The following is a 13,564-nucleotide window of genomic DNA, read 5'->3' as shown; positions in this document are numbered from 1 at the left end:
ATGCCCACCTACACCAAGTCCCTATAACAAAGAAAAGGTCTGAAATAAAACCCAGCCTTCTGGTATACCTGTCTATGACTCCATACATGCTGGGACTGAGAGCTACAGGAGAAGAGAACAAGTACTGGAGGTGCCTAGGAGACCACATGCCTTCTGATTCTACTTGAGTTGACTTGTTGCCCTTGGGAGCCTGTGATCTACAGTCACTGTTCAGTAGCTGAGGTGCTTATGAGAGACAGTAGAGCAGAGACCATAGAGGGCTCACATACTTCTGGGTACAAGAAAATGAAGATCTCTCTTCAGAATTATTTTTTTTTCTCTGGGTCAAAAAGACTGTTCTTAGACAATTCTGGGGAATAAGAAAGACCGCTTAAAATTGTCATTTGATGGCATCCTCTCATGCTTATCTATGGTCCTCTGCCGTGAAACCAAAGAACAGGAAACTCTGAAAAGAGAGAATGCTCCTTCCTTTGGCTCTTTCTTTTTCACTGTGTCCCATGACTTGAGCTTGAGTGAGTAGTCTGGTGAAGGCAGAATAGTTTAGGATACACATCTTGAATTTTCATTTCTCCTTATTTCAGCTAATCTTTTCCCATCATGCTGACTATTAAAGCATCTCCAAGGTTTTCATTGAAAAGACTTTGCATTCATGCTAAGACGTTAGAACTAGCCCACCCAGGAGGAAAGGATAAAATTATTCACGCTCTAAGTGTCCATATGTAACTGAGGAGGCTCTGACTTGCCATGGCCACCCACACCACAGTGGTGACGTCTGAGTGAAAATTTGGCAGATAATGACAACCACAGTGATGGTGCCTGAGGCCCAGGGGTCTGACAGGACAATTTGCCTCCTTTAATTTAGCAGTGGGAAACTTGGATGCATATAGCTTCTTAAAGTATTCTTCACAATACTAATTCTCTCATGCTAAGAACTGATTCATGAAGACTCTCATAGATAGCTCTGATGGGCTTAGAGGAGCCTGTAAGAAGCAAGCCTTTCCCTGCCTCATGACTCTGCCTTTAAGCATGAGTGTAAAGTAGACAAGAATCTCAAGGAATGAGGACATTAGTTGAGGCACAGAATCCTGTTTTTTTTTTTTTTTTCCTTGAGGGTCTTCTCTATATGTCAGAGCTTAAAATAATGGAGAACAAAACCTGGGAATTCAGGAGGCATAATAGAAGATGCAGTTTAAAGTTTTACTCCTCCTAATTCTGCAACAATGAATTTGTCCCCAAACTCTAGCTATAAAAGCCCACTCCCAGAGTTCCCTTGTGGTCTGTCCAGTGGTTAGAACTCAGCACTTTCACTGCCATGGCCCAGGTTTGATTTCTGATTGGGGAACTAAGATCCCACAAGCTGCATGTGGTGTAGCCAAAAATAAGTAAATAACTAATTTTTTTAAAAGCTCACCCCAGTTCTATGGTACTAAACATAAAGCATATCACACAGTTTACTGATCTAAAATTTGATGGTATTCTTCCAGAAGGCAGATTTTTAAAAATAAGTAAATAAACATAGCCTGAAGGTCAAATTTAGAGAGATCTGGTTATGCTCTTGGGTGGGAAAGATGCTCATTATGCAATGTAGGGATCTTACATCTCATTAAGGCTGGAAGAGAGAGGTAGATTGTCTATAAATGTTCTTTCCTGGAGAGGGAGCTCATAATAATTGATTCTCACTGAAGATCCTAACACTAGTGAAAAATTTGCTGAGAATTTTATAGAAACTTCTGACCACAAGAATAAAGCATATAGCTTACTTCCTATGGAATAAAATGCCCCCTTTAAGAAAATGACACCAGGAGACATGAAGACTCATGAGTCAGCATCCTGCCCACCTAAGAGGCAACATGAAGTTTCCTCTCCAGTGCTGAGTCTCTTATTCTGAAGCATGTCATGAAAGCATCTCCTAGAAAGCTCTGAAGGGTTGAGAGACAAGGGAGCATTGTCTCTCAGCTTCCTTTTCACCCTTCACTACTTTGTTTTGTGTTATTAGGGCTGGGACTATGCAAACTCCACTGCTACTTGGCCAGCAAACTCTGCCAGTAGCCAGTGCCAAAGGGAGACTGGAAGATCGTCATAAGAAGGGACTGGTTCTCTCCCATTTGCACCCCGTGTACTTGAGGTTCCTGTGAGCATCATTGCAGCAATCTGGGAGGAGCAGGGAGGACAGGGGAGAAAGAAAGAAATGAGGGGAAAGATGGGAGGAAAAAGAGAACTTACAGAGAAAAACTTAGACATTATGTTTGTTCATCTAAGTGCCATGTATATTTTCTAAAAGCAAGGATAATTTCTTTCACAAGGATTCAATTCTCAAAATCAAGAAATTAACAATGATAAATTCTAATCTATATACTTCATTCAAATATTGCTAATTATCTTCTTAATGTCCTTCATGGCAAGTTGCTTTATTTTGTTTTGATTCCCCAGGATCCAATCCAAGATTCCAAAGCATTTAGTAATCATGTTTTTAGTCTTCTCTAATCTAGAAGATTTTCTCAGTCTTTGTCTTTTATTACCTTGACATTTTTGAAGCATGTAAGCCTCATTTTGCAGAAGATCCCTCAATTTGAGTTTTTTCACTTGTTTCCTCAAAGATTAAAATTGCTATAATCCCACGGACCGAGGAGCCTGGTAGGCTGCAGTCCATGACGTCGCTAAGAGTCGGACACGACTGAGCAACTTCACTTTCGCTTTTCACTTTCATGCATTGGAGAAGGAAATGGCAACCCACTCCAGTGTGCTTGTCTGGAGAATCCCAGGGATGGGAGAGCCTGGTGGGCTGCCGTCTATGGGGTCGCACAGAGTCGGACACGACTGAAGCGACTTAGCGGCGGCAGCAGCATCATGTGTCTGGCAGAGATTTCTTGGAAGAGATGTTGTGATCTTTTCAGTTCATCATGTTAAGGAGGCATGTGAGACCTATTTGTCCTGTTCTCAGTGCTGTAATCACTTGGTTAGAGTTATCTACCAACTTTCATCACTATAAAGTTATTATTTTTGTCTTTGTAATTAAAGAGGGACCTTGTGGTGAAACAGTTTGAGGTTCTGTAAATGTCCTCTTCCTCATCAAACTTTTACTCATTACTTTCAGCATCCATTGATGATTCACACCCAAAAATATTGCTATGATGTTGACTAAATGATGGTTTGCCAAGTGATAGGTGATTCCTTTTACAGTTATTAACTGGCATCCTACTATAGAAGGGAACTTTCCCTTCTCCCCTATTTATTCCATTTTATTTATTTGTTTATTCATGATGGCATGGACTCATGGGATTCTAATTTTATTCTGTATATTATATTCCATTACTACAATTATTCATTTTTATGCTGAAACTTTCCCAGATTTTGCTAGTGGGAGTTCTTTCAAGTTGGCTCCTTTGACTTTCTAAGTATCTCCATCATTCTTTGAATACTTCTTTATTCTCAATTAAGAGTAGAAAGGAGTATTGGGGAGATAAGTATAAGACATGAAGCAAAGCATTCCATGACTGCTCTTTGGCCTGCTCTCAGTGCTAACATTCTTGGCCATGATAGAAGGTGACTGAAAACAGGAATAGGATAAAATAGTTAGCATGAATCTCTGTCCCAGCTGATTCTCCTATAGCAAATTTGTTCACCAAAGTATACATGTGAAAACCAGTCTCAGGCTGTTTAATAACATAAGACATAGGATATACCCATGACTGCCCTACAGTTTAGATGAGGTCCTGACAAAAGGCATAACTGGAAAGATCTTGATCTTGGTGATTAGACTCAACAATTTCTGGGGATGGTCCTGGGAGGAGTGAGAGTCAGTGTTCTACTGATGAATTTTTAATCAAACCAAGACTGGAGGAAAAGTGAAGTGAGATGTATTCTAAAGGCCTTTCACTGGAGAACAAAAGTCCAGTGCTAGTTTCCAGTTGTAGCTCCTATGCACAGTTACAAAGACTGAGGATTTTGCAGGGACAATCACGGAATCACTCCTCTACTGAGAGGTGAAGGTAGAGGGGAAATGTCCATATTAAAAGGACACTAGCAATGCTGGTGACATGTCACTCAAATATTTGTTAAAGGAAATGAAAAGAAACAATATCAGGATTCCTCTTCACGTTTTGGTCTCTCAGACTAGACTCTGAACTAAGAAAAAACCATATCATGTACTTAGAACTGGGCTTTCCTGGTAGCTCAGTGGTAAAGAAACTGCCTGCAGTGCAGGAGACACAGGAGACCTGGCTTGGAATCCTGGGTTGAGAAGATCCCCTGGAGGAGGGCATAGCAACCCACTCCAATATTCTTACCTGCAGAATCCCTGGACAGCAAGCCTAGTGGGCTATAGTCCATAGGGTCGCCAAGAGTCAGAAATGACTGAAGCAACTTAGCATGCATGCATGTACTTAGAATTATTAGTTTCAATCCTCTTCATTTTTTCATCCTCTATTTTATACATGAATGTGTCTGACTTGAAAACAGAGTGCCAAATGGAGGAAAATATGAGGACTGAGGATATTGCTTCATTCAGTTTTGTGGTATATTAGCTAAAGTTTAGACTAAAGAAACCTGGAAATCCCAGGAGATGTTGGTAGCCAAAGTATAAAGCTCCTTTTTCTTTATCTCATACCATCTGCTTCTAAAATCCTATTTATAGAGACTTACCCACATTGATCTGAGAAACTGAGGCTCAGAAACTAAATTTAATATCTGTTACAAGCTTTGGCTTAAGAGGTAAAAAGGATTGTCATTATCACCTATAAGAGACCAGGACTTTGATTTCGTCTGATTTAGGTCACAGAAGCCACCATAAGGCCTAAGTGTTCTTTCTGGGCTTGATATCTCATCCTGAGGTTTGGTACATGAAATAAACCTACTCTTGTTCTGTAATATCTGCATTTACCAGTCTCTATATAATGTCAGACCCAGGACATTTTCCAGAGGAAATGAGGACATTGCATGATCCAAAGCACTTGGCTCTTCCTCCTTGACATCCTCACGCTGCCGTGTGTCATCCTTCAGTCACTTAGTTGTGTCCAACTCTTCATGGCACCATGGGCTGCAGCACGCCAGGCTCCACTGCCCTCCACTGTCTCCTAGAGATTGCTCACATTTATGTCTGGTGCTATTGTGTTTTAGAGCCAAAATAGAAATGATGGGGGAAATGGAGGAAATATTAGAGACTCCGTCACCTCTGATTCACTTAGGCTCTTTAATCCTACTAATTTTCTTAAAATACGATAGTCAATAGTCACTCCATGTATCAAAAAAAAAAAAGATCTTCTCTCAATTACGAAAAAAGATCTTCTCTCAAAAATTCAGTTAGTAGGAATTATGAATTCCTACTAATTTTCTTAAAATCAGATAGTCAATAGACATCCCATGTATCAAAAAAAGAAAGAAAGAAAGAAAGAAATCTGAAGAATTACAGAGGAATGTGCATGAAGCACAATATGCAACTTCTCCGTTTGCATTTGTGTGTAAAAATTATTCCTGGTTGCAGAGGCTGGGAATCTAGGGACATAATCACAAAGCAATGTGACCTACTCCTCCTGTCTGAGTGTCCAGTTATAGAGTGACTAAAGATTAAAAAAAAAAAAAAAAAGAAGGCTTGGAAGCTGAGATGTTTGGAGACAGAAAGAATGGATATTTTTTCTCAGTGTTTATTTGCTCCTGATGCAATGACTTGTAAAGCCTCCCCTAGGGCAATAGAGTAGCTTGAAAGTAGAGGTTAAGTTCCATACTCAAGGCATTCTTGTGTATCAGACCTTTCAGGAGATAAGAGGATGATCTAGTAAAAGAACAGTCTTGAATTCTACCACTGATACTCTGCTCTCATATTGAAGGCAAAACACCCCAAACTCTGGATAAGTCCCTGGCCCAGTTTCCCTTACTATAACATAAAATCTAAATCTGCCTGGGGTTGGCATGATGTAAGTGACCCCTAAGGAGACCTCTGTGGTGTAAAATTCATTGACTCTCTGCATTGCCCAGAAGCACAGCTATAACTCTATAGGGAATTGTGGCTACATGGTGTTAAGCTTTCTAAGAGGAGCTTTCTTTTGAAAGGGAGGCTAAAGAAGTAAGGTCCACAGAGTTTATACTTCTATTGAAAAGCAAAGGCATGAAGTCCTTCCCCCAGGCTGGATTTCTCATACTGACTCAGAGCCAGGAAGGCCTCTGCCAGACATTCTAAATAAATCAAGGGAAAGTAGTGAAACAAAATTTCCTCTCTTCTTGTGCCCTTCAGGAAACTCTCTTTTATGAAGACAAACAGTGAGATTAATGGGAATTTGGGGCATGAAAAAATTACACAAGTCAAAATGTCTGTGTTTTCTACTGCTGCCCTTCTCTAATGTGGAGACCGTGACGCATGAAAAGCCAGACAGATGACAGGGTGCAGCATGTGGCTGCACTGCGTTTCTGCAGCTCACTCTCAGTTTACCCAACTGAAAAGGGATGTGAGAGATTGGAGAAGGAACCTAAAAATAACTATTTGTTGCATAACCAAATTATCCTGACCTCTGATTTGCCTGGGTGAGTGAATGAGCCCCAACCTACTCACCCTGAAAGGTCACATTCCTGCCAAAAGCTCTCAAAGAGATTATTATATGAGCTCAAGAATTGGTGCCGCAGCCTCTGGTCTTTGCTTCTCAGGACCAGGTCTTCATCAGAGCCCATGAAGATGGAGACCCTGCTGCTTCCAGATGTCCTGCACACATGGTCTGTTAGGCTTCTACCACCCTGCACAGGTCTCTTCTCCTCCACACATAGTGGTTGCCTAAAGATGCCCTGGATCCTTGTCAGGCAGAAATGTTTAGCACCTTTCAAGGTAAGGAAAATTCACTCTCACCTCTACCTTTTAGGGAAGGAAAAAGCTCTTTCCCTTTATACAAAGATCTTTTAGTGAGTTGAGAACAATTCTCTCTGCTTTTCACAAAAGTGTTGTTCAGGCAGGAATACCTGGGCCCCAGTGTGTGAAAGTGTGAGTAGGAGGGATCTTTCAGTTTCCACACAGAGCACATTACCCCCGTGATAGGTCAAGACCGGTTCAAGCACCTGTGCCACGTTCTACCTGGAAACATTGCTGTCATCCATTCTTCTTTTTCATTCTTTATTTCAGTTACTTATCTCTCTGCCATAAATAGAGTTGTAAAATGGGAGGATATTGTGAGAGACAAAGACATTGCATGAAGCGAGAACCCCCAGATTTAACTCTGGGTGTGTTGTGAGTCAGTGGATGAGGCTAAAAAATTATCTGGCAACACCAAGAAATGTTAGGAAGAAAGATATGAAATTCCATTTTTCCAAGTTCAGTTTCAGACCATTGCACCCTTATCCTGTGTGAGGTTTCTCTCATGAACAAGAGATTAATATTCATTCCATCTGTTGATTTGGGTGATACACGGGTTGGCTATTAAGACAGACAAAAAAACTAACCACTAGCTTAGTTTATTCAAGGTCATAAAGATCACTCCTGTGCATAAAATGTGCATCTCAACAGATGCTTCTGCTGACAGCATAATAAAAACTACTCTTTTCCTTTAATTTGTATATTCCCTATAAATATTTAGCTTCTCAAATGCTCTTTGGGCCAGTTTTAGCATATTACAGGGTCTCTGATTTAATAAATAATAAACACATGAAATCACTGATGTGTACATTTTGCATTTGCCTAAGGATCTTGATTTTACCATTATCAAAATTATACTTCAGTAAGAGATAAGAGTTTACAGATTCATTTTAGAGCTTGATTGGGATTTTGTTAAGATCTGAGTAATATATCAGAAGAGAAATAGATGCTGAGAAAAGAGAAGGAATTTGGACTTAGGGCAAAAGAAAAGAGGTTTTAGTAGAGTTAAATAGAGAAAAGCTGTTTTCTTGAACTTTAACTCCCCTCTCTGGGTTTGGTCCTGCCTTAGTTTTGCCATCTCCATTCAGAATCAAACCCATTTGGTTCCCAAAAGGAAAGGCCCTTCAGCTTGTCGCAGGTGCTAGAGCCAGGGACACGTTAAAGAAGAGTACTACGTTGCCGGGGGGGCAGGGGTGCAGGGATCAATGATTTCCTGCAAAATCTCATCCTTGGTGTGGGGAGGAAAAATCCCATGAAACTCAGATTTCTTCACTGTGCATTTCTCTAGCATGGAAGTGTTAGCAAGCTTCAAGTTTCCAATTTCACACTTCAGATCAGCTATAAGAAACAAATCAAAAAGTAATAAGATGTAAACACAAGGTGTAAATATTTAAAGAAAGTTGGCTCATAAATACGTGAGACAGAGCATGAATGCTATAAGTTTCATTTTTACAGACTTTTTCTCCTTTTGGTCCCTCTGCCCCCTGCCCTGTCAGTGGAAAATAAGTACTTGGCCATTTAAGGGATATAAGGAATAGTACGGGGGTCAGGAGGTGGGAAGCATTAGAGAAACTGTCCAAGAATTTGGGGGCTGGGAGGAAAAGATTGGGGCTTTAATAAGAAAGGTTCAGGTGTGGAGGAGGAGATAATATAATAGAACAACTGGGACTTGTAGAGATCTTTCCATCTGTCAGGCACGGGCTAAGGTTTTTACAAACATAATTCATATGACCTTCATTCAGTAAGTCAGTAGGTTCAGTCACTCAGTCATGTCTGACTCTTTGCAACCCCATGAACTGCAGCACTCCAGACTTCCCTGTCCATGGCCAATTCCTGGAGCTTAGTCAAACTCATGTCCATTGAGTCAGTAATGCTATCCAACCATCTCATCCTCTTTCATCCCCCTTTCCACCTGCCTTCAATCTTTCCCAGCATAAGGGTCTGTTCCAATGAGTCTGTTCTTCCCATCAGGTGGCCCAAATATTGGAGCTTCAGCTTCAGCATCAATCTTTCCAATGAATATTCAGGACTGAGTTCCTTTAGGATTGACAGGTTTGATCTCCTTGCAGTCCAAGGGGCTCTCAAGAGTCTTCTCCAGCACCACAATTCAAAAGCATCAATTCTTTGGCAGTCAGCTTTCTTAATGGGCCAAGTCTCACATCCACACATGACTACTGGAAAAACTATAGCTTTGACTAGACGGACCTTTGTTGGGAAAGTAATGTCTCCGCTTTTTAATGTGCTGTCTGGGTTGGTCATAGTTTTTCTTCCAAGGAGCAAGCCATCTTTCATGGCTGCAGTCACCATCTGCAGTGATTTTGGAGCTGAAGAAACTATTTGAAATAGCTCAACTGGAATTTCATCACCTTCACTAGCTTTGTTCGTACTGATGCTTCCTAAGGCCCACTGGACTTTGCATTCCAGGATGTCTGGCTCTAGGTGAGTGATCACATCATCATGGTTATCTGGTTCTTTAAGATCTTTTTTGTATAGTTCCTCAGTGTATTCTTGCCACCTCTTCTTAATATCTTCTGCTCCTGTTAGATCCATACCATTTCTGTCCTTTATTGTGCCCATCTTCTCATGAAATATTCCCTTGGTATCTTTAATTTTCTTGAAGAGATCTCTAGTTTTTCCTATTCTGTTGTTTTCCTCTATTTCTTTGCATTCAGTAAGCAAGGGCGGTTTTCACCCTGGCTTTGTGTATGAGGCAATGGAACTAAGAGACGATATGATTTCCAGGTCTCATGATTAGAAGGTGTCAGGAAGGAGTCAGCTGTTGTGCAAGAGAATGTAGTTTGGGAGGCTCAGAGTAGAGGAAGGCCATTTCTTATTGGCAATCTGCTTCTCAAGGTTTGAGGATTATCTGAGTTAGAATCGTTGCTTCTTCCAGGCCTCATCTATCCTATTCCAGCTAGACTGCTTCCACTAGAGTTGTCTAAGCTCAGTGATGATTTACCCAACATACCACCTGGTCGTTAATGCCTAATTCTCAAGGACATCAAGCCTGAGGATGGAGGGAGGAGGGACCCCTGGCAGTCAGGCACTCAGAACCCCTTTAAGTTTCCCCACACTTTTTCAGAGCCAGAGCCTTGAGGCCTTTCCCCACCACAGAAGGTAAAAACCAAACCTCTTCCATTTCTTCAAAATGGGGACTTTGTTGTCTACTTAGATGTTATTTGATATTCACCTCTTCTTCAGCCTCAGCTTCCAGAGCATCTGCAAGTCTTTGCAATGCCACCTCTAAAATGTACTTGTTTGATATAGTCCAATTTTCTCCATATCCACTGTGCTGTGCTTGTGCTTGTGGTGTTCTCAGTCACTCAGTCGTGTCTGACTCTGCGACCTCATGGACTGTAGCCCTCCAGGCTCCTCTGCCCATGGGGATTCTCCAGGCAAGAATACTGGAGTGGGTTACCATGCCCTCCTTCAGGTGATCTTCCAAACCCAGGGGTTGAACCCAGGTATCCTGCACTGCAGGCAGATTCTTTACTGTCTGAACCACCAGGAAAGCCCATGAATACTGGATTGGGTAGCCTATTTCTTCTCCAGGGGATCTTTCATACCCAGAAATTGAATCAAGGTTTCCTGCATTGCAGGTGGATTCTTTTCCAGCTGAGTTACCAGGGAAACCCATATCTACTACCACCACTCTAATTTAACTGCTCTCATGTTCAGCCTAGATGACCACAGCATCATAACTACATCCTAACTACACTGTTGCCCAGAAAAATGTCACTTCCCACAGTGCTTCAAATCAAATTTAAAGTCTTCAATGATTCTTTCTTGCATTTAAGAAAAACTCCAATTGCCTGACAGGGGGTAACTGCTGTTACCCCCTGTCAGGCAATGACAGGGGATGCTGCATATGTTGGTTCCTCTCTGCCTTTCCAACTTCCCCTCATGGCACATTCCCTCAGGGTCACCATATCCAGCTATGCATGCTTGTGAGTGCTCAGCCATATCCGACTCTTTGCAACCCCATGGACTGCAGCCCATCAGACTCCTCTGTCCATGGGATTTCCCCAGCAAGGATACTATAGTAGATTGCCATTTCCTTCTCCATGGGATCTTCCTGGCCCAGGGATTGAACCTGTGTCTTCTGGGTCACCTGCATTGGCAGACAGATTCTTTACCGCTGAGCCACCTGGGAAGCCCATCCAACTATGGTGACCATCAAACATATTTCTCCTCTGTGCTTTTCCTCTCGAAAAGAGCTCATCTTTCCATTGGAAACTCTCTTTTCTTAGCTTTTACTGGGCTGGTAGAATCCATACTTCATTTCTAAGTTTAAATGTCATCCCATAGTGAGTTATTCCCACTCTCTACTTCTCCATCCTTATCTTCCCCCAAGTCGTTCATTGCTTCATAGCACTTGTGAAATTTCGCTGTTTGTTTAGTGGTTGGTTTTCTTATTCTTTGGCTGCACCACCTATCAGACTCTTAAGTTCTACCAGGACAGGAACTAAGACTGTTTTGTTCACAGTGGGGTACAGGTACTTATTGTACTACTTGGCTAAAGTCCTCTCAGCGCAGTAAGTAATGACATTTTGAGTTCCTAAGCATTGTAGAAATTCTGACAATTATGGTGCCTCCCATAGTAAAAATTAGAGAAAAATTAAAATAAAACTGTACATATACTGAAATGAAACTTGTAAATTTTTTTTTTTTAATTTTTATTGGGGTACTATGCTATGTACTCACATAGAACAAAAACTGAGTAACATGCTGTGTTCTTTCACACCTCAGGACCAGCATGCACTTCCTTTTGTCTGAAGCCACCTGCCTCCACTATACTCCACAATTCCTCCAGGAATGGCTTTTCAAGGCTCTCAAACACGTTTATGTTTGGTTATGTTCTCCCTTTATATGCCATCAGAGTTTCTTGTAGTTCTCTTGTTTTAGCCCTCAATATCATTTATTTTTTAAAAAATTTGTAGTCTTTTTTTCTTTTTGGAGCAGAGAAAGGCTTATTACAAGGCCATGCAAGGAGAGAGGTGGCTTAAGCCCTGAAAAGCCTCAATCTCCCTGAAGCATTTTGGCAAAGCATTTTTAATATGTTGGTTGGGGGCAGGGGTTTCAGGGTACTTGATCAGCTTATGCACATTCTTTGAATGACACTACACTTCATGACAAATAGATGGGGAAACAATGGAAACAGTGACAGACTTTATTTTCTTGGGTTCCAAAATCACTGCAAATGGTGACTGCAGCCATGACATTAAAAGATGCTTGCTTCTTAGAAGAAAAGCTATGACAAACCTAGACAGCATATTAAAAAGCAGAGACATTACTTTGCCAACAAAGGTCCATCTAGTCAAAGCTATGGTTTTTCCATATAGTCATGTATGGATGTGAGAGTTGGACCATAAAGAAAGCTGAGTGCTGAAGAATTGATGCTTTTGAACTGTGGTGCTGGAGAAGACTCTTGAGAGCCCCTTGGACAGTAAGAGGATCCAACCAGTCAATCCTAAAGGAAATCAATCCTGAATATTCATTGGAAGGACTGATGCTGAAGCTGAAACTTCAATACTTTGGCCACCTGATGGGAAGAACTGACTTATTGGAAAAGACCCGGATGCTGGGAAAGACTGAAGGAGGGAGGAAAAGGGGACGACAGAGGGTGAGATGGTTGGATACCATCACTGACTTGATGGACACAAGTTTGGGTAAGCTCCGGGTATTGGTGATGGACAGGGAAGCCTGGCGTGCTGCAGTCCATGGGGTCGCAAAGAGTCAGACATGACTGAGAGACTGAATTGAACCGAACTGAACCCTGAGGCAGCAGAGTGGCGTCACAGGGGGTTAACATTATCAGTCCTTAGTCTCCAGGAGGCCTGGGGCTATGTGCTCATGGTCATCAATTAATTCTTTCATTTGTGTGTGGTTGTGGGGAGGATTCACATCTGCTAAACAACTCCTATGGCCAACCACCTTATGGGTGAGTCTACACTGCAGGTGGATGGCCATAGGAAATTTGCATCCAATACTGTTGTTATTGTCTGCTCAAAATTCTCCAAGCCAGGCTTCAGCAATATGTGAACCGTGAACTTCCTGATGTTCAAGCTGGTTTTAGAAAAGGAAGAGGAACCAGAGATCAAATTGCCAACAACCGCTGGATCATGGAAAAAGCAAGAGAGTTCCAGAAAAACATCTATTTCTGCTTTATTGACTATGCCAAAGCCTTTGACTGTGTGGATCACAATAAACTGTGGAAAATTCTGAAAGAGATGGGAATACCAGACCACCTGACCTGCCTCTTGAGAAATTTGTATGCAGGTCAGGAAGCAACAGTTAGAACTGGACATGGAACAACAGACCGGTTCCAAATAGGAAAAGGAGTTCGTCAAGGCTGTATATTGTCACCCTGCTTATTTAACTTATATGCAGAGTACATCATGAGAAACGCTGGACTGGAAGAAGCACAAGCTGGAATCAAGATTGCTGGGAGAAATATCAATAACCTCAGATATGCAGATGACACCACCCTTATGGCAGAAAGTGAAGAGGAGCTAAAAAGCCTCTTGATGAAAGTGAAAGTGGAGAGTGAAAAAGTTGGCTTAAAGCTCAACATTCAGAAAACGAAGATCATGGCATCCGGTCCCATCACTTCATGGGAAATAGATGGGGAAGCAGTGGAAACAGTGTCAGACTTTATTTTTCTGGGCTCCAAGATCACTGCAGATGGTGACTGCAGCCATGAAATTAAAAGACGCTTACTCCTTGGAAGGAAAG

The sequence above is a fragment of the Bos taurus genome, chromosome 7 (genome assembly GCF_002263795.3).
Source record: "Bos taurus isolate L1 Dominette 01449 registration number 42190680 breed Hereford chromosome 7, ARS-UCD2.0, whole genome shotgun sequence".
Lineage (NCBI taxonomy): Eukaryota > Metazoa > Chordata > Mammalia > Artiodactyla > Bovidae > Bos > Bos taurus.
The sequence above is the reverse complement of the archived record's forward strand: the minus strand, read 5'-3'. Positions refer to the sequence as shown.